Below are 21158 nucleotides of genomic sequence, written 5' to 3' on the forward strand. Positions count from 1 at the left end.
ACTGTAAATTATTTTATAGTGGGAGGCTGTTAAGACATTTCAAATGCATAATTTCTTGATTTAAAAATTCTCTTCTGCAGTTCATTGAAGTGATAAAGCCATGTGGAAATAAGTCTTCCCGGGAAATCAAAGCAGCTCTTCTCTTGCATCAGATAAGGCTTTGTCTCCTAACCCAAAGGCTAACCAATTTTTAAACTAAATTCCTACTTCCCCTCATAATTTCCCTTCTTTACCCCAATGTAAACAGTGGCCCAGGAATATTTATAAGATTAATATTTGCCCCTAAACTATATGTGGATTGGAGATATTTTTTCTGATTTTTTAGGATCTTGACTTACATAATAGATTCTTTTAGTTTATAAATTGCCCATGTCTTTTCCTGAATGGGCAAACTGTTCATATTAAAATTACTTTAATAATGTGTATCATGATTAACATACCGCCAAATGTGTAATGACTGGTCTAAATTTCTCCTGAGTGTCAGATTTCTTCATGATGTTCTTCCCAGATCAGGAATGGTTATGGAATCATAGAACGCTGTAGCTAGTAGGAGCCTTCAAAGTCCTCTAGTTCAGTCCTCAAGTTTTACAGAAAAGGAAGCTGAAGTCCAAGAAGTTTAATTGCCTTTCTCAAACTCCTAAGCAATGATAGAACCCTAACTAGGACTTTGGTCTCCTTATCCCCAGGTTAGCCCAGGTATTAATATCTGACTCAACCCAAGTATGTAGAAGAAGTCTGTAGACTTACCCTGTGCTATCTTCCTTCACAGTTCCAAAGTTGTTTGAAATTTGTAATTAACCAGAGTAAAAGAAACCCTTGAGAAAATATTCTTCTGGATATATGGAAAGATCAGATATTTTCATTAAGGTAGGCCTGCCTTATAAGCCTTGTAACCTTATAAGCGTTAAGTTTTCATATTGTCGCCTGCTTAAAAATTGAAAGACAGTGATAATGGATGCGTAAATGCATCATGGGATGAATAAATTGTGTGTGAGTTAGAGAAGAGAAAATGAATGTGTTCGTGAAAGCGAGCACATCAATCTAGTGGCTGCATGGTGTTTGCACCAGTGTGTCCGGGGGACACCTCACCAATCATTCAGGAAGCTCCCTCCAGCTTACAGCAGGAGAGAAAGATATTGCCCCAAAGTGCTGTAGAAATAGCATAGCATTCAAAGAGGTTGTTCAGGAGACTCCTCGGGTTCTTAGAGGAGAGGGAGAGTGGGAAGTGGGCAAAATACCACAGAAAGCTCTGTAGTTTGGAATTTTTTTTAAAAAATGCTGATTGCATTATGAGCCATTCTCATTTTATACTGGATTCAAAACATTAATTAAACATTATTTGGAATATCTGAGCATAAAAAATTGACATTTGCATATAGCTTCTGCCTTCAAAGGAGCTTAAAAGCTAAAAAGTGTTTACACTTCAAAGCTTTTATTACTGCACTGAATTATAAACCAATACTGCTGTTTTTCTTGAACATTAAACATACAAACATTCCCTGGAAATATGTCAGTTTTATGAATCATTCATCCAATAATTATTGGTCATGTGAGAGAGATTGCTTTAGCTGCTGCCTTAACCTAGCCTATATTTTGTAAGGCAAATAAAATTAGTTTATAAACAATTATGATACAAAATAGAGAGAAATTAAGTGACAGAATTGTTTAGTCAGCATTGTTTATTCCTGAATTTCCAAGGGGTTAAAGAGAACCACAGAGACATGAAAGCTTGCCCAGTATCCTCTCATTACTGAGTGGCACATCTTCCCATTCACTGCCCAAGTGGCTCAGTTCTCAGAAGAACTTGCTCCTGAAGGTGGTGTACCATTTGTGTAGCTAATTAAAGCTACAAACATAATGCAATGTCTTAAAACATTTCCCACTAGCAAGGAAAGGCAGATACTACCAGAACAGTGATTTTATAAAAAGGAAATAATTCTTGCCACACAGTTCGGACAGCATGACTTCATTTATTGCTTATGGCCACTCTTCCTATGCTGGCTTTTCGAGTCAAGAAACTGGATGAAAATCTGTGTAAGGATTACCATCAAAGTGAAGTTGTAAACGAAAACTCAAGCGGCCAAGCAACAACTAAAGTTATCCATTCCTACCCAAGAAAACCAGTATCAGTCATTACATACAATATAAAAACTTCAGCATCTAAGGTAGTGTCTGGTGTTATAGACGTTGAAAGCATCAGCTTGGGGCTTGAACAAATGTTAGCTGCATGACCAAAGACTCTCCTTTCTTAACTGTGTTAATATCACTATAAAAATGGTAGTTGCTACTTTCCTTCATTTCCCTCCTTTATCACTCAAAACAGAGAACAATAATTTCTCTAAGTGCCTGAGCTCTTATCATATTTTGTCTTATATTATAGTTTGCTGTCAACTCATCTGTTGCCCTGCTTGCTTATAAACTATTTGGGGACAAGAATCTCTTGAATTCTCTTAGTGTCTAAACAGTACTATACCCATAGAGGCACTGAAAAATGATTAGTGATTTGAATTTCAAGGATAATGACAAAGAAGCCAACTGACTCTAAGACCATGTAAACACTTCATAAATTCTTACCAACCATCCAGTTTTATTAGTATCACTAGGATCAAGAGTAGCATTCAACCCATAAGTAATTTTCTAATATCATGAGTTTTCAACCACTAATAATAATAATAATAATAATAATAACGGCTCTCATTTATTGAAAGCCAGTTATAAATCTGGTGTTTTCTATACATCACCTCACACAGTCCTTATAATTGCCATCCACAGAAAATATTTTAATCACATTTTAAATATTATATAATCAAAATAAGATTTAGAAGGATGTTAATGAGGTGGTCCAAGGTGACAAGCTTGAAAGTAGGAAAAAACCTGGAATTTAACTCGGGTCTAAGCCTAAAGGTTCATGGTTTTTATTATTATTATTATTATTATTGTTATTATATTTGAAATATTATGGGTCTTTTTTTTTGAGAGAGAGAGAGAGAGTCAGAGGGATAGATAGGGACAGACAGACAGGAATGGAGAAAGATGAGAAGCATCAATCATCAGTTTTTCGTTGCGACACCTTAATTGTTCATTGATTGCTTTCTCATATGTGTCTTGACCGTGGGGCTTCAGCAGACCGAGTAACCCCTTGCTTGAGCCAGCAACCTTGGGCCCAAGCTGGTGAGCTTTGCTCAAACTAGATGAGCCTGCGCTCAAGCTGGCGACCTCGGGATCTCGAACCTGGGTCCTCTGCATTCCAGTCCAATGCTCTATCCACTGCGCCACGGCCTGGTCAGGCATATTATGGGTCTTAAATTGAAATTTTCCCTATTTGTATTTTTTGGAAGTATGATATCCTATAGTGAAATTCAGAGGTCTGTAAAACATTTATACTGCTTATAAGTAGCATTTCATTTAAATCTCCGTAAGACTTTCTTTTTTAAAATTTATTTATTCATTTTTAGAGAGAGAGAGAGAGAGATAGAAGGGGGAGGAGCAGGAAGCATCAAGTCCTATACGTGCCTCGATGAGGCAAGCCCAGGGTTTTGAACTGGTGACCTCAGCATTCCAGGTCAATGCTTTATCCACTGCGCCATCATGGGTCAGGCTCCGTAAGACTTTCTTTACCACTTAACTATTAATTTCTAAATTCCTAGGTCCAGTACCCTCAACAGCTCACCAAATGATATAATTTGCATGAACCACTTATTATCTACCCATCAATTTTGTTCACTATGAACTACAAAAAGTGTTTATTAACAGAATATATCATGTGTTATGGAAAGCATTATATAAGAATTCAGGTGTTGAGGATATTGAATAACTAAATGACTTCCATTGTTTAATTAAGGCAACTATTTGTACCACTGATTATTTATCTAATTACACTAGCTTGCAAGTAGCGATGGACTTCAGAAACGACATCAAAATCCTGGTTGATTATTATTATAATACTTATAAATGACAGACCTGAATATCAACAACATTTAAGGTTTTCCAACATATAATTGCAATAAAGCAAATTCTTTGAGGAGATTCCATGGCCCATAATTAGAATATTATGATTTTAGGATACAGACATTGACTAGAGATCACTTCAGATATAGCTTGACCCAGTATTCACACAATATCATCAGGTTCCCTTTTTCAGCCCTACTTTTCTGGGTTTTCTTCATTTTTTAAAAAATCTTTTTTAAAATTTTTTTATAGGGACAAAGAGAGAGTCAGATAGAGGGATATATAGGGACAGACAGACAGGAACGGAGAGAGATGAGAAGCATCAATCATCAGTTTTTCGTTACGACACCGTAGTTGTTCATTGATTGCTTTCTCATATGTGCCATGACCGCAGGCCTTCAGCAGACTGAGTAACACCCCCCCTCGAGCCAGTGACCTTGGGTCCATGCTAGTGAGCTCTTTTGCTCAAGCCAGATGAGCCCACGCTCAAGCTGCCTATCCTGGGGTATCGAACCTAGGTTCTTCTGCATCCCAGTCTGAAGCTCTATCCACTGCGCCACCGCCTGGTCAGGCGGTTTTCTTCATCTTGACATGACCTCCTAGCAACTCCTAGTCTCTCTACTCATGACCATTGCAGTTCCAAGTTTGATATCATCATACACCAAGCACAAGTAGAAATTCAGGAATACATATCTCATTTTTTACTGTAACAATATTGGATTACTTGCATTGATCCATTTAGATCTCATGCTCAATCCAACTCCAATTGGTAAGGCCATAGAAAGGCAATATGTTCATTGGCTTAAGCCCATATCACCTGTGCATTCCTAGACCTGGTTTTGGTGCATGAGTGAAATCAATATTATCTAAATGACATAGTCTGGACATTCAGAATAATATTAGAAAGGAAAAGGAAGAAAGTGCATGCTAGGAAAAAAATTAATAAATAGCCACTGGTCTCCTGTTCTTACCGTAAATTTGCGTTGGTTGTATTCTAAATCTAACTAATTTCAAGCTATACCTGTAGCAACATTTCAACCAAATTGTGAACCCAACTGGAATTAGCAGAAATTGTTTGAGTGCAAGAGAGACAAGGAACCCCCAGCCCAAATTAGGGTTTGGTATGTGAAGCATGGGATACCACCACCACCACCACCACCATGATTTCATCACGCCATCCTATAAACAAAAAACAAAGAAGCCTCACTCGCTACCATACTTACTCAGTTGAAAAAGAGGTTTGTCATTAAATACAGCTTTTTATTTGGGTGTACCAGCAATTTCTTATACACTCAATCTGTGGCAAGCCAGGAGAGAGAGGCTTGACCACTTAGATGGTGATTATCTCCTTATAGTTTCTTCATTCATTCACTCAATAAAGTTTTTATTTATTTTTTTATTTTAAATGAATTTATTGAAATGACATTGGTTAATAAAATTATGTAAGTTTCACATGTACAATTCTATAACACATCATCTGTGTACTGTATTGTGTGTTTACCATCTGAAGTCAGGTTACCACCCATCACCATTGATCCTCGCTTTACCCTCTCCTACCTCCCCCACCACCTGTTTCTCTTGTAATCACCTTAATATTGGCTGTACCTATGACATTTTTTTTTTGTATTTTTTTTCTGAAGCCGGAAACGGGGAGGCAGTCAGAGACTCCCGCATGCACCCGACTGGGATCCACCAGGCATGCCCACCAGGAGGCAATGCTCTGCCCATCCGGGGCATTGCTCTGTGGCAACCAAAGCCATTCTAGCGCCTGAGGCAGAGGCCACAGAGCCATCCTCAGCGCCCAGGTCAGCTTTGCTCCAATGGAGCCTCGGCTGCGGGAGGGGAAGAGAGAGACAGAGAGGAAGGGGGGGGGGGGAGGGGGGAGAAGCAGATGGGCGCCTCTCCTGTGTGCCCTGGCCGGGAATCGATCCCGGGACTCCTGCACGCCAGGCCGATGCTCTACCACTGAGCCAACCGGCCAGGGCATCTATGACATTTTTAAAAATGAATCCCTTCACCTATTTCACCCATCCCTCCAAGCTCCCCCACCTTTGACAGTTGTCCGTGTGTTTTCTGTGTCTATGAATCTGTTTCTGTTTTGTTTATTTTGTTCAGCAGATTCCACCTGTAACTGAAATCATATGGTACTTGTGTTTCTCTGAGTGGCATTGCGCTTATCATAACACTCTCCAGGTTCATCCATTCTGCTGCAAAAAGTAAGTTTTCCTCCTTTTTCATGGCAATCAACCTGAGTCACTCAATAAATTCTAAGTGCCCACTGTATACCGAATACTCTCCTGAATACTAGAACTGCATTTATGAACAAAACATAGTGAGTGCTTGCTGTCAGCAGGCGGTTACAGACAATATCAAATAAGCAAACAAACAAATAAGATATCTTTAAAGAATGTTAAATACTATAAAGAAAATAAAAGTGAAAATACTTGAATCCAGGTTAAGTGGAGCATTTATCCAAAGAGGCAATATTTGAGCTGAGGCTTGATTGACAAGAAGAAGCCAGGCATGTAGAGATCTCTAAGTGCACTAAAGTTAGTGGAAATAGCAAGCACAGAGGCAGGAAATAGAACTAAATTTGGCATGTTAGAAAACAAGGGGGGAAAAAAGTGGCTGGAGCATGGTGAGTGATGAGGGAAGAGATGGGTATAGTCAGAGTGGACCTGCGGCCAGACCTGTGCCAAGTGCTCTGTGTCTGTCTTTAAAAGCAGCTAGTGTTCAGCTGGAGGTAAGCTGTAACTTCTTTCTGTCTTCATTGTCCTCTCCCCAAGTCAATGGGGTGTTCCGGAACACCCTGATTACCGGTTCATTCTGCACAACACTAAAGTCTTTACCTTTTATTGATTTTGTATTAGAATATCTTTACTTTTTTATTTTAGAACCTGTGCAAGCTTATAAAATCCAAGAATTTTGACATTGTTTTTAATAACAAAAGAATTTATTTTGTAAATACCACTTTATACCCCCCCCCCAATTTAATGAAATACCATGGACACTGCTTTATACCTGTACATCTCCCCCCTTCATTATTTTTTATGGCTCCATGATTTTTCATTGGGGAGTATATGATAATATTTCACCAATTGTCTATTGATGGTCATCTAAGTTATTTACAGTTCTTCGTGATTGTAAGCATTTCTGTAATTGAACATTCTTCTACAAATCTTTACATTCTTGTGCAAGTAGGTATGTTGGATAAATTTCCTATCATGAAATTACTGAGTAAAAGTATAAGAGTACAGATAAATATTACCTGACCGCCTATGAAAATGTTAATCATACTCCTCCCACCCTTAGCCAATACTAGAACCTATCAATGTTTCTCATGTTTGCAAATCTGATAGAATAAAAATGTTTCAGAAGTTCTTATTCAGAAGTTCCCCCTCATGCCTTACACATTTTAACATCCAGCTCTAGGTCAAGTCTTGGTGATTACCATATCTTTCCAAGATAGACAAGGTAGTTGTTCAAACACCTACCTACCCTTCTTCATCCACAGACACTAAATCTCATGGTCATACACTGAGCCTCTTTATTATACTAATAACAGCAAGAACTCCAAAACCTCATTTCAAGCATCTTAACTCTCTGATAGCCCTCCCCTGTCTTTTCAGTTCACTCCCTGTAGTACTCGGCTGCCACTGGGACCTATCCTTATTAATTCTTCCATCTCTTAATGCTTCTTAGTCCCCTCTTGTCCTCCTTTTTCAGCCCCCTGTTGCCTTCCTTTCCTTGTTTCTTGAATTGATGTTATAGCCCATTATTATGATCACCCCATGCATTTGCTTTCATCCTCTTGCCCCTTTCTCCCTCTCTCCTTCACACCCAACTGACAAAACCCCAGCCCTGGTCAAACCCAGTTCACTGCCCACTGATCATGACCTGCACTGGGCACCTAAACATGGCTAAAGAAAAACCACAGCTATGCTGACTGGTCTGCTGAAATCTGTGACCTTTGATTCTAACTAAACATTTTGTTCTAACCTAGTAACCTTACTATATATTCTCTAATCCAATGTTTTTCAACCTCTGGTCCATGAACCAGTTTCAGTTTACCAGAAATTTTATGCTTGTTTGAGAAAGAGTTAACCACCTGCTGTTGTATAAAGATTATAGATCCAAAGATTATAGACTCTAGTAATATGTGGCCCAGCAGTTGAAAACTACTGCTCTAATCCATCCACTCTCTGACACTCTGTGATGACTAGTTCATAATTTCTCTTCTCATCTCAGACCTCCAATATTTCTTTTTTGTTGTTGTTACATAAATTAACCATTTATTATTTATTATAGGCTAGAAATGTTTCAAATTGTGGAGCTCCTACTGGTCCTTCAATTCCTTCAATCTTCTGATGGCAGACTTACTGTGAGGCTGGAAGTGGTGTTGCAGGTCCAAGCAGTACCAGCTACTGTTTCCATGCCGGAACCACAGTGCCAGATCCCTACAGCTCATCTCTTCATCTGGGTTTTGCCACAGAAGCAGCAAGTATACTTGGTGTGCTGGCTGATTTCAATTTCTTCATTTTCCTGAGGAAGTTACTATAAAGGGTCCAGTATTTAACAACAGTTCTGACCTTCTTAGTGCATTTAGCCATATCATGGCCAGCTAGGTCTGAACCAAGGGAAGAACAGTAATTCCTCCTTTCTCTCAACTCTCTGATGATGAACTTCATTCACAGAGATAATAGAAGCAATCAGAAGAAAATTTACCCCACAGTTAATCTTCTGTATGCACCTGCCTTCCTCCTGTTACTGCACATGAACCGTTTGTGCACATATTTAAGGCCAGTTTTGAGGCAAGAGAACTTGAAGTCATAAATAGGAATACTAACTGGAGTAAATTAATCTTTGCCTATGGACTAGGTAGAGAGCACCAGATTTGTTGTTCAGCTATTTTTGTATGTTGACATCACAGTGAACAAACATACTCTATTGATTCATGTCATAATGGAAATAGACAGGACACCATAAGCCATTTGGCTACCCCCTCATTTTACAAGTTGAGATATAAAAAAGTAAAATTACTTTCTCAAGGATATATATACATTTTAATGGGCAATTAGAGGGAGGATGACAGGCAACATAAGGGTAGTTTCACAAATTTTTTTGGTAAAACTTACTAATGTTAACAAAAGAAGCAAAAAAAAAGTATGATCAATGCTATAACTAGGGAAGCATCAAATGTGTTATCCAAATACAGAACAATTTAAATCAAATTGGAATAAGACTTTAGGAATCCGTACAGAATTCCTTTTCTAGAGAGTAATAATGAAGGGGATAATATGTGAATAAAGTTGTTTAAAAAAACTCACTGATATTCTCCCAATTTTATCCTAAATTTAAAGGGATAGAAAATAGAGTTAAAATAGGGCAAATAAATACATGTTGACTGATCCTTTTAGGAATACCCATCTCTTATTGTTTCAATATAGTAACTCTGAGCTCTGACTTGAAGAGCCACTGAGCATGGTCATTTCTGCTCTGGTTCAGGATGCAAGAAGAGAAATGGAGGATAATCTTTATGTGGTAATTGACTTGATCAAGACCAGCAACCAGCAGCCAACAAAATCAGAAAGGCAACGAAAAATGTGTTGTCAAACCATATAGACCACACAGGAAAATATCTGGGTTATGCCAACACAGGAAAACAAAGTAAGGTCCAGAGTACTTACCCACCTTTGAACTCTACTGGCATATGCAAATAATGAGGGAGGGGCTTTCAAAAGCAGAATTCTCCTCCCTTTCTTCCATCCCCTCTGGTATGATATCGGAGCAACAAAACAAATAATACTGAACATTGGCATATGCCCACTGCATATGTTCTGACAGAGTTTACTGTATTCCCAGACAGTCAACAAAGAAAAAGGAAGGGGAATACACCCACACTATTTCAAAATGAAGAAAGCTTGGATAGAATATGCCCCTTTAGAAATGAAAGCTATCAAATAAATTTTGCTTCTACCAAAAGAGAAAAAGAAAAGAAATAGAACATACAAAATTCAGACAGAGGGGATACTTTGGAAGAGAAATCACTTAAAAATTGTATAAAAATCATGCAACTGCTTTGCACACTCAAGGGAAAAAAAAGAAAATTGAAAAGAACTTTGACTTTATGAAATAATAGCCTTAAACATGGGTTAAGACAATGAACAGGTAAAAATGAATGGTGGAACAAAAGAAAGAAATCAAGAGGAAAAGAACACCACAGGGAAAAGAAATTAATGTAGTAAAAATAGCGTTGGGCAGATAAAATATATTATGCTCACTTTGTTAAAGATGGCGCTGCCCACATGGAAGCCCATCGCCCAGGTGATATTAATGTGTGTTGGGGCTGGGCTGTGGGCAGACAGGATCCTTGTAGCCTGGGGCTTGGTTTTAGGACTAATCCTTTCCCACCCTTTTTGATGTGGGGTGGTGCAATCCCATCATGCCTCAGATAAGTGACTTTGTATTAGAGACTTCCCTATATTGTATATTGGATTAAAGGTCTGGATTTCTATACTATAAAGTGGGGCAGACCGAGAGCTTTTTCTCAGTTCCTGAGATTAGCATTAGAGTAGAGAGCAGGTTGGAGAGCAGAGTAAGGCCACGTGGAGGAGAGGAGAGGCAGCCAAGATGGCGGAGTGCTGAAGGAGAAGCCAGTTTGTGCAGAGAGAAGCAGATGGAGAACAAAGGAGAATAAGTCTGGTGAGCTAGAAACCTTTGATTCTAGGAAACTCAGATAAGTCAGTAGCTTTGTGAGCGCTGAATGAGAGGGTTTTGAAGCCTAGTGTGTGTTTTTACTTGCCTGCCGCGTGCAAGCTAGGATTAAAGATGATGGCCCACCAGTTCGTGGCTCTGTTGTTTCGTTACCGTCTGTCTGAATCTAATGAGAACCTGCATGGGCTAGGGGGCTGTGATGGTGACTGTGTATACTGGCTTTACAAATAGCAAAGAAGAAACACAGCAATGTAGAAAACCCACACAGGATTGAAAGCAGGATTGTGAAAAGTCACACAAAAATAAGAAGTCATATAAAGTCAAGCACTTAAAAATACCAAAGTAGGTGTAAAGAAAAATGGAAACCTAACATATGGTTATTACTATTCTGAGGGGGCAAGAGAACAGAATAAAGGAAATCCACAAATATTTTTTAAAAGTCTCCAGGAGGATAAAAGAAAAAAATCCAAATTTTATAGATCAAAAAGTTTCCATTTGTTTTAGAAAATGTTTCTAACAAATTGTTGCAGGAGAGCAAAACCTCAGAGGATTGACACTCAGACACTTATAAGAGGAAAAAAGAGAATTTATTAAGCTGGTGGAGCACGCTGGGCTATAGCTTCAAAGACGCGTGCTCCCCGAAATTAGATTTCTTACATCTTATATACCTTTACAGAACACAGGTTCACATACACGGGTCTGGTGATTTCTTTGTCTAGAAATACACACGTCAATCATACGATTTCAGGATGGGAGGAGGTTTAGGTGATATCAGAGGATAAGCATTTGTAAATCGCCCATTAAGGAGAAAGAAAGGAGAAGAGGAAAGGGCTACTCAAGTCTCTCTTCCCCCTCCTGTATTCCTGGCTGTTTGACCTTCTTTCACCCAGGTGTATAAAAGGCAGGGGGTCCAAGCCTCTTTCCTCCTTCTATACAAAATCTTCTAAGTATAAAAACCTCTTCATTTACATTATAACAACCCTTCCTAAACAGGAATATTATCGGCCATTTTGAGATTTTGTAAATTACACAAAAAATTATATTTGCAAACTCTCTCTGAACGCTTGGCCTAAATTATAAAATATCCTTGAAGCCTCTTATTTACAGGGGGGTCTTCTTCCTCAGAATGACTGATATCAAGTGTTGGGCAGATAAAATGTATTATGCTCACTTTGTTAAAGAGGCCGTTGCCCAGGTGATATTAATGTGTGTTGAGAATTCTTGTAGCCTGGGGCTTGGTTTTGGGATTAAGCCTTTCCCACCCATTTTGATGTGGGGCGGTACAATCCAATCATGCCTCAGAAGTGTCTTTGTATTAGAGACCTCCCTATTATGTATATTGGATTAAGGGTTTGGATTTCTACACTATAAAATGGGGGCAAAACGAGAGCTTGGCGCTTGGTTCCTGAGGTTAGCATGAGAGAGCAGAGAGAGTAGAGCCAGCAGCGGGAGAAAGGCCACGTGGAGTAGGCCAGGAGAAGCAGCCAAGATGGCGGAGTGCTGAGTGAGATGCCAGTTTGTGTAGAGTTTGTATCTGGGATAAGGAAGGAGATGGGGAACTGAGGAGAATAAGGCTGGTGAGCTAGAAACCTTTGATTCTAGGAAACTCGGATAAGTCAGTGGCTTTGTGAGCACTGAATGTGACTGGGTTTTGGAGCCCAGTGTGTATTTTTACTTGCCCGCCGGGTGCAAGCTAGAATTAAAAGACTATGGCCCACCAGTTTGTGGCTCCATTGTTTCTCTACCGACTGTCCGAATCCAATGCGAACCTGCATGGGCCAGGAGGCTGCTGTGATAGTGGCTCTGGCCGTGGATACTGGCTTTACATCAAGATATATATTTTTTAAGTTATTAAGCTGCAAGGGTAAAAAAAGCTTTTAGAAAGTAATGACCATTTAAAACTGGGGAGAGAGACTTAGAGACTCAGAATTTTTTTTAATTGTAGTTGTGAAGACATTGGAACATTGTCTATAAAATTCTCAAGTTAAAACTATGTGCATCAGCCAAATTGATGTATTTGAGAAAAAATTGTATTCTCAAATGTGTAATGACTCGGTTATTGTGTTACTCATAAAGTCATACTTAAAATTTAACCCAGACTTTCATTTCCAACAGTATAATAGATTAGATTCTAGAAATGCCTGATATATGTTGGGCAGATAGAGTATATTATGCTCACTTTGTTAAATATAGCGCTGCCCACGTGAGGCCATCGCCCAGGTGATATTAATGTGTGTTGAGAATCCTTATAGCCTGGGGCTTGGTTTTGGGATTAAGCCTTTCCCACCCCTTTTGATGTGGGGTGGTACAATCCAATCATGCCTCAGAGAAGTGACTGTATTAGAGACTACCCTATTTTGTATATTGGATTAGAGGTTATGAAGCTACAATATAAAATGGGGACGGAGCGAGAGTTTGCTCTCTTGGTTCCTGAGATTATCATTAGAGGAGAGAGCAGAGCAGAGAGCAGAAGGAGGCCACGTGGAGGAGGCCAGGAGAAGCAGCCAAGATGGCGGAGTGTTGAGTGAGAGGCCAGTTTGTGCAGTTTGACGCTGGAGAAGGAAGGAGATGGGGAACAGAGGTGAATAAGGCTGGTGAGCTAGAAACCTTTGATTCTAGGAAACTCGGATAAGTCAGTAGCTTTGTGAGCACTGAATGTGAGTGGGTTTTGGAGTCCAGTGTGTATTTTTTACTTGCCCGCCGGGTGCAAGCTAGGATTAAAGACTATGGCCCACCAGTTTGTGGCTCCGTTGTTTCTTTACCGACTGTCCAAATCCAATGCGAACCTGCATTGGCCAGGCTGCTGTGATAGTGGCTCCGGCCCTGGCCGTGGCCACTGGCTTTACATTTTGCGTAGGCTGTGGCAGCATTCGATACAGATCGGCAAGGAGCCTTTGAGTGGTGGAGTAGAGGACTGGCTAGTGTTAGGGTTCCCCATGGCTGTCCTTTTGGGGATTGTAGGCTGGCTGACTTTTACAGCCATGCGTGAGGAAACTGAGAGCTCTGTGGAAGAGGCTGCCCGGGACCTGCAAACTGAGCAGTGGAAGGAGTTGGAGCAAACACAGGAGAAACCGATGCTGACCCTGGAGCTGGAGGAAGCGCTGGAGGAGGAGGCCAACCAGGTTTGCGAGATTCGCCTGGAAATGGAGCAAACGCTGGAGGAGGATTCAGAGGTTCTTGAGTTGCAGCTTGCCCTGGGTGTTGTGGGGAGCCAGCAGCGGCAGGAGGCCGGGGCTGAGGCTGAGGCCGAGGCCGAGGCCGGGTCCGGAGCTGCAAGGTGTGCGGAGCAGAAGGCAACAGCAGCCCGGGACTCGAGCCCGCAGTGGGAGCTGGGGTTTTCAGTTCCTCTTTGGAGGATGAGGAGAATCGGGCTGGAGTTGCAATCCGCAGTCTCCAGAAGGTGAAAGCCCAGCTAGAAGCAGCACCTACTACGGCCCTGGTAGGTCCACGATTTTGGGACACAGGGCTGGACATGTTCTCCAGAGCAGAGATGAAAATGCTGACTGCCATTGTTTTGTGCTCCTCTTTGGGACAATGTAAGACCTGCCAGGATGGCAGGACTGAGGGGGGTGGCTGATGACCCATGTGCGTGGACTGATTTCCTGGACTACGACCGGAGTGGGCATTGGCTCCTTTGTTGGATGGATTTACGGATTACGGATTTTGGACAATGTGAAATACCCTGATGGGGGTGGGGGGTGGCTTTGCTGGAAGCACTCCCCTGCCCCAGGAAGCTTTTCCCATAGGCCGAAGACATTTTGCGCTTTGGGCAAAGTGCTCAGAGACTGGTGAAGTGTACCTTTGTGATTGTTGAAACTGTATGATTTGTGCTGTTGTAATTTGTGTAGTGTACCTAATTTCCTTGCACAGGGATGCCGGTGATGTAAATTCTGGGTAGTAAAGTGAGCATAGGGGTGGATTGTTGGGCAGATAGAGTATATTATGCTCACTTTGTTAAATATAGTGCAGCCCACGTGAGGCCATCGCCCAGGTGATATTAATGCATGTTGAGAATCCTTGTAGCCTGGGGCTTGGTTTTGGGATTAAGCCTTTCCCACCCCTTTTGATGTGGGTGGTACAATCCAATCATGCCTCAGAGAAGTGACTGTATTAGAGACTTCCTTATTTTGTATATTGGATTAGAGGTTGTGAAGCTACAATATAAAATGGGGACGGAGCGAGAGTTTGCTCTTGGTTCCTGAGATTATCATTAGAGGAGAGAGCAGAGCAGAGAGCAGAAGGAGGCCACGTGGAGGAGGCCAGGAGAAGCAGCCAAAATGGCAGAGTATTGAGTGAGAGGCCAGTTTGTGCAGTTTGACGCTGGAGAAGGAAGGAGATGGGGAACAGAGGTGAATAAGGCTGGTGAGCTAGAAACCTTTGATTCTAGGTGTTGGGCAGATAAAATGTATTATGCTCACTTTGTTAAAGAGGCCATTGCCCAGGTGATATTAATGTGTGTTGAGAATTGTTGTAGCCTGGGGCTTGGTTTTGGGATTAAGCCTTTCCTACCCTTTTTGCTGTAGGGCGGTACAATCCAATCATGCCTCAGGGAAGTGACTTTGTATTAGAGACTACCCTGTTTTGTATATTGGATTAAGAGTTTGGATTGCTACACTATAAAATGGGGACGAAGTGGGAGCTTGGCCACTTGGTTCCTGAGATTAGAAGAGAGAGCAGAGGAGAGCAGAGAAAGGCCACGTGGAGGAGGCCAGGAGAAGCGGCCAAGATGGCGGAGTGCTGAGTGAGATGCCAGTTTGTGTAGAGTTTGTATCTGGGATAAGGAAGGAGATGGGGAACAGAGGTGAATAAGTCTGGTGAGCTAGAAACCTTTGATTCTAGGAAACTCGGATAAGTCAGTGGCTTTGTGAGCACTGAATGTGACTGGGTTTTGGAGCCCAGTGTGTGTTTTTACTTGCCTGCCGGGTGCAAGCTAGAATTAAAGACTATGGCCCACCAGTTTTTGGCTCCGCTGTTTCTTTGCCGACTGTCCGAATCCAATGCGAACCTGCATGGACCAGAAGGCTGCTGTGATAGTGGCTCTGGCCCTGGCTCCTGGCTTTACACTAGGAAACTCGGATAAGTCAGTAGCTTTGTGAGCACTGAATGTGAGTGGGTTTTGGAGTCCAGTGTGTATTTTTACTTGCCCACCGGGTGCAAGCTAGGATTAAAGACTATGGCCCACCAGTTTGTGGCTCCGTTGTTTCTTTACTGACTGTCTGAATCCAATGCGAACCTGCATGGGCCAGGCTGCTGTGATAGTGGCTCCGGCCCTGGCCGTGGCCACTGGCTTTACATATAGCAGATAAAAATACAGAATGCCTGGTTAAATTGAGATTTCAGATGAACAATGAATATCTTTTAGTGTAAGTATGGCCCATTCAAGTATTTGGGATATACTTACACTAAAGGAGTATTCCTTATTTATCTGAAATCCACACTTAACTGTGACATTCGATATTTCTTGTAATCCTAGGTAGTTTGAGAAATATCCCAAGACATACAACTAGAAATGCTGAATTAAAACAAAAACAGACAAACTAAAATATTCAAAATGTGTGGCTGAACTCAGAAGAAAGTAAAAAAAGAAAATCTCTAGGGGAACAAATTAGAAAGAAAATGAGTAAAGCAGAAGCAGAAGTGATGGGAATTACTTTCTAATCGTGGAGCCTAACATGTTTGTGCCTGGCTTGTCATTTAGGGACAGGAAACAGCACTTTGAAGCTCATGAAGTAGGAATAGGATCAGAGACCTTTTTATAAACCAGCGCCCTTAAAAGGCTGTAATGTCTGTGAAGGGATGGACGAAGAAAATATGCTCACAGCAAAAGAAGACGACAAGGAGCTTGACCGTGTTGGCTTAGGTGCTGAGTAGGAAAATACCACACTTTCCAGGGAACTCATACACACAGGTTTTTCCTCAAACAAATTTGGAGTTGAAACAGCATGATCAGGGTCCTCCTGGAAACCCTGAGAAGATAAATTGATCTCAGATAGTTCCAAGTTAATAAATTGGTGGTGTGCAGCAACTGATAGCATCAAACATAAATTCCTCTGAAGAAATGCTCATGGCACTCAGGAGTCATAGGAATTCCACAGACAAAGTCACACCAAACAAGAGTCCACTATCCAAAATAGCAGAACGCATCAAGAAACAAGCCACTGCGGAGAAGCCTCAGAGTCACCAGAACAATAAATGAATAAATAAACAACAAAAAAATGTAAAAGGAAACAGCAGAATTAGAACCCTAGGAAAAATAGTACATTACTAAAAATAGACAATTTTTTTTTTCTTAAGTGAGAAGTGGGGAGGAAGAGAGACAGATTCCCACATGAACCCCAACTGGGATCCACCTGGCAAGCCCCCTATGGAGCGATGCTCTGCCCATCTGGGGCCATTGCTCTGTTGCTCAGCAATTGAGCTATTTTAGCACCTGAGGCAGACCATGGAGCCATCCTCAGCACCTGGGGCCAACCTACTCCAATTGAGCCACAGCTGCAAGAAAAGAAGAGAGAGAGTGAGAGAGAGAGAAGGGAGAGAGAGAGAGAGAGGGGTGGAGAAGCAAATGGTTGCCTCTCCTGTGTGCCCGGACCGGGAATCAAACCTGGGACATTCACACACCATACTGACACTCTACCACTGAGCCAATTGGCTAGGGGTGGCAAGTTTTTAAAAGAAAAAAATTTCAAACATTTAAGCATAAATACTATAGTCATTAAGACTAAAAAATTCTGAGACTGGATTACATTAGGCATAGCTGAAAGAGAAGATGGAAATTGGAATATAGAGCTAAAGTAATTATCCAGAATGCAGCATAATACAACAGTCATGAATAATGATATAGAGGTTAAAACACATGAAAGATAGAAAGAGGGACTTAATATATGCTCAGCTGAGCTCTCAAAGAAGAGAATGGGGTAGGGGGTAAAATTAACACTGGAAGGGATTATGAATAAGGAGATTTTAGAATTGAGGAAAGATTTCTCATTCTAGACAAATAAGAATTTTTACTTGAGTATATGATGTTTTAAACTCAAAAACAGAAATAACATGATCTTAAGAGAATATTATGCTGATGAGAGTGTGCACTGAACAACTTTCTAAAGAATAGTTTAGCAATATTTATTCACGATTAAAAAATCCATATCCTTTTACCCTGTGATCCTACTTCTAGTAGTTTATGCTAATGTGATAATCTGATTACATTATGTTGATATCTGCCTAATTTATCTCAATATGTTAAATTCAATTTAAATATCTAGTAGTAGGAAAGTTAATAAATAAGAGAAAGCTTAGCATAGTAAGGCCAAATGAACCTGTAGAGTTTAATTCTAATTCCATTGGATTTTGTGGATTTTTTATGTGATTCTGTACAAAATATGTACCTTGGTGTGATGAGCAGAATTACTAATCTAAATTTTGAAAGCCGATAGGTCTTGTGCAAAACCCAGAGTCTAGATTAAGTTCACTTATTGTTAGTCAAATACAACTGGTAGTAACTGTGTTATCTCATCAGTAGAGGAATATGAACAGTACTTTGTAGTTTAAAAAAAAATATCGATGACGTGTGTTGGGAAAACAGCTGAGTTAGGCTTGTTTGCTTATACTTTGCCTGATTAATGCATAAGCACATGGCAACACCATGTGTATGTAGTCTATGTAAGCTAGGGGTGCTTGCCTTCAGCAGAATTGTAGATTGCCTGCCTGCCACAGCAAGAGGCCGTTTGGCTGTTTGTTCACCTGCTGCCCTGAGAAGCATTTTTTCCCCTGCCTGTTTGCTCATCTGCCATTTGTGAGACTCTATCAAATGGGAATGGCCCAACACTTTCTGACTCTGTAGTTTCTCCACCATCTATCTGCCCAAATCCAATGTGAACCTGCCTGGCTTCAACCACTGGCATTACAACATGGTAGTAGAATCTACACAACTACTACTGCCCTGGACTTTGTCATTATTCTTATTATGATATAACACTGTGATGCTTACTATCCCAAAACATATTTTTTATTACTCACTGCAATTTGATAATAACTCCAGTTTTGAATGGTGCATATTTCTCATTATGAATCTAAATATGCTAAATGTTTGTTCTGTTCTCAGTCACTACACAGTGTAAAATTGGTATGTTAAAAATTGCATGACATATTTGCATATTTATCTGTATTAAAAGCCTCATGAAACAAATTTTGCAGATACACAGCTGTTGTTTTTTAAGTAATTTCTAAAAGACTGTATCATCTCTCCTATATAAATTGCATATATTTTCAAATGTATCATCTGAGCCAAAGGAGTTGCAAAGATTTAAACAGAAAATCACTCAAATAGGAAAAAAATGTTGAAGGAGAGGAATTGTAACTTTTAGTCATTGTGTCCAAAGGATAAATAGTTTTAACCTAAAATGATAACTTTGTTCTTTTGCCAAGTCAGATATACATTGTAAGCAGAAAGTAATTCTGGATGCTCCTTCAAATTATGGCCTCACTTCAGCATAAAGACTGTTTACCCCATTCACAGAGTGTATAAAGAGTTGCTGCTTGCTACCAGTCAAGTCACAGAAGACTCCACTTTATGACTTCAAAGTGACAATTTCTGTTGTAAAGAACTTTTTCTTTTAAGAGAAAATCCATATCTTCTTGAGAATCAACAGTAGCATATCTTATTTATTTATATATTTACTTTTTTTGTTTGTTTTTTGGGTTTTTTTTTTTTGTATTTTTCTGAAGCTGGAAACGGGGAGAGACAGTCAGACAGACTCCCACATGCACCCGACCAGGATCCACCCGGCACACCCACCAGGGGGCGATGCTCTGCCCCTCCAGGGCTTTGCTCTGCCGTGACCAGAGCCACTCAAGTGCCTGGGGCAGAGGCCAAGGAGCCATCCCCAGAGCCCCAGGCCATCTTTGCTCCAATGGAGCCTTGGCTGTGGGAGGGGAAGGGAGAGACAGAGAGGAAGGAGGGGGGGTGGAGAAGCAAATGGGCGCTTCTCCTATGTGCCCTGGCCAGGAATCGAACCCAGGTCCCCCACGCGCCAGGCCGACGCTCTACCACTGAGCCAACTGGCCAGGGCCAATATATATATTTACTTTTGTATTTTTTTTAGGTGAGAAGCGGGGAGGCAGAGAGACAGACTCTCACATATGCCCTACCAGGATCCACTCAGCAAGCCCACTATGGGGCGATGCTCTGCCCATCCATGGTCATTGCTCCATTGCAACCGGAGCCATTTTAGCTCCTGAGGCAGAGGCCATGGAGCCATCCTCAGCACCTCGGCCAACTTTGCTCCAATGGAGCCTTGGCTGTGGGACAGGAAGAGAGAGATAGAGAGGAAAGAGAGGGGGAAGGGTGGAGAAGCAAGTAGGTGCTTCTCCTGTGTGCCCTAGCTAGGAATCAAACCTGGGATTTCCATATGCCAGGCCAACATTCTACCACTGAGCAAACCAGTGGCTATTAAAAATAGCCAGGGCCTATTTTTAATTAAAAAGAAAATACTATGCCTGGGGAATGTTAGCTACTATCATCTTAGCAGTTCCCAGAGAAGTGACAGAAACTGAAAAAATTCTACCAGATTTCATTAATTTCTCTAGAATTTCAATATAGACTCTTTCAGTTTTATGAAAACATGTTTTTTTCAACTTTATGATCATGTTCAGTTGATTAACATATAATTCAACTGCACACCAGAAGTTAACATTTTAATATCTGAATTACAGTTTGATTGTTTTTTTAAAAAGCCTTTTAAATAAAAATAGTTGAATCAAATACTTGACATTTCACAGTTCAATTTCACCATGTTAGCTAAATAAGAGGGTGTTAAAAAGAGAACAATATCATATACATATTAAATTAAAAGTTTGCCACTTTGCAGCTCTAATCCTGTTGGGAAAGATGATTTCTGGCTAACTTAATCAGCAAGAGGTCTTTATTGCCTTAATAATTAATTGATTAGGTTTTCATTAAGGTCAAAAGTACACTTGGCTGACTAGAGGCATCCAATTAGCCCATTGTCAGCCATACTCATTTACATTGACTGAACAGAATGGTAGTTATTTGACTGCCAAGTCACAGGGTCACTGAATCTTTTATGCACTTTGACCTCCAAAAGGGCAACAGTCATTCAGACACCAGAAAGCATTCATAACAAAGATTTAGTTTATTGCTTATTGACTTAAATCACTCTTAGAAACACGTGTTTTATTCTCTGTGGACAAATGATGTATCATTTCTTTGGGAAATACTTGAGGTCTGGTTGAAATCTTGTGGTTGATTGTGTCTGAGGATTTTTGTTCAGCAACCAGCTTGCAATTGAAACTCTAAATAGCTTTTTAAAGAGCAGATCAATCCAATGATTATATCCCTTTGCCATATAGACTTTTCTCCTGCTAAGTGATATAGCGAGTTGGAACAAGTTGAGCACACAAGTGCAGAAATGCCTCTGGGGCATCAGTCTCAGAGATGAACATTAGAACCACATTTGAGTCTCACCTTAATGAGGACATCA

General features: G+C 40.6%; 1 pseudogene; it reads right to left on the bottom strand.

Annotated features, from left to right (window-relative positions):
• Positions 1-8284: 8284 nt before the first annotated feature.
• Positions 8285-8558, bottom strand: LOC136335282 (large ribosomal subunit protein eL43-like; annotated as a pseudogene).
• Between the last annotated feature and the right edge of the window lie 12600 nt (positions 8559-21158).

Source organism: Saccopteryx bilineata, chromosome 4, assembly GCF_036850765.1.
Source record: "Saccopteryx bilineata isolate mSacBil1 chromosome 4, mSacBil1_pri_phased_curated, whole genome shotgun sequence".
Lineage (NCBI taxonomy): Eukaryota > Metazoa > Chordata > Mammalia > Chiroptera > Emballonuridae > Saccopteryx > Saccopteryx bilineata.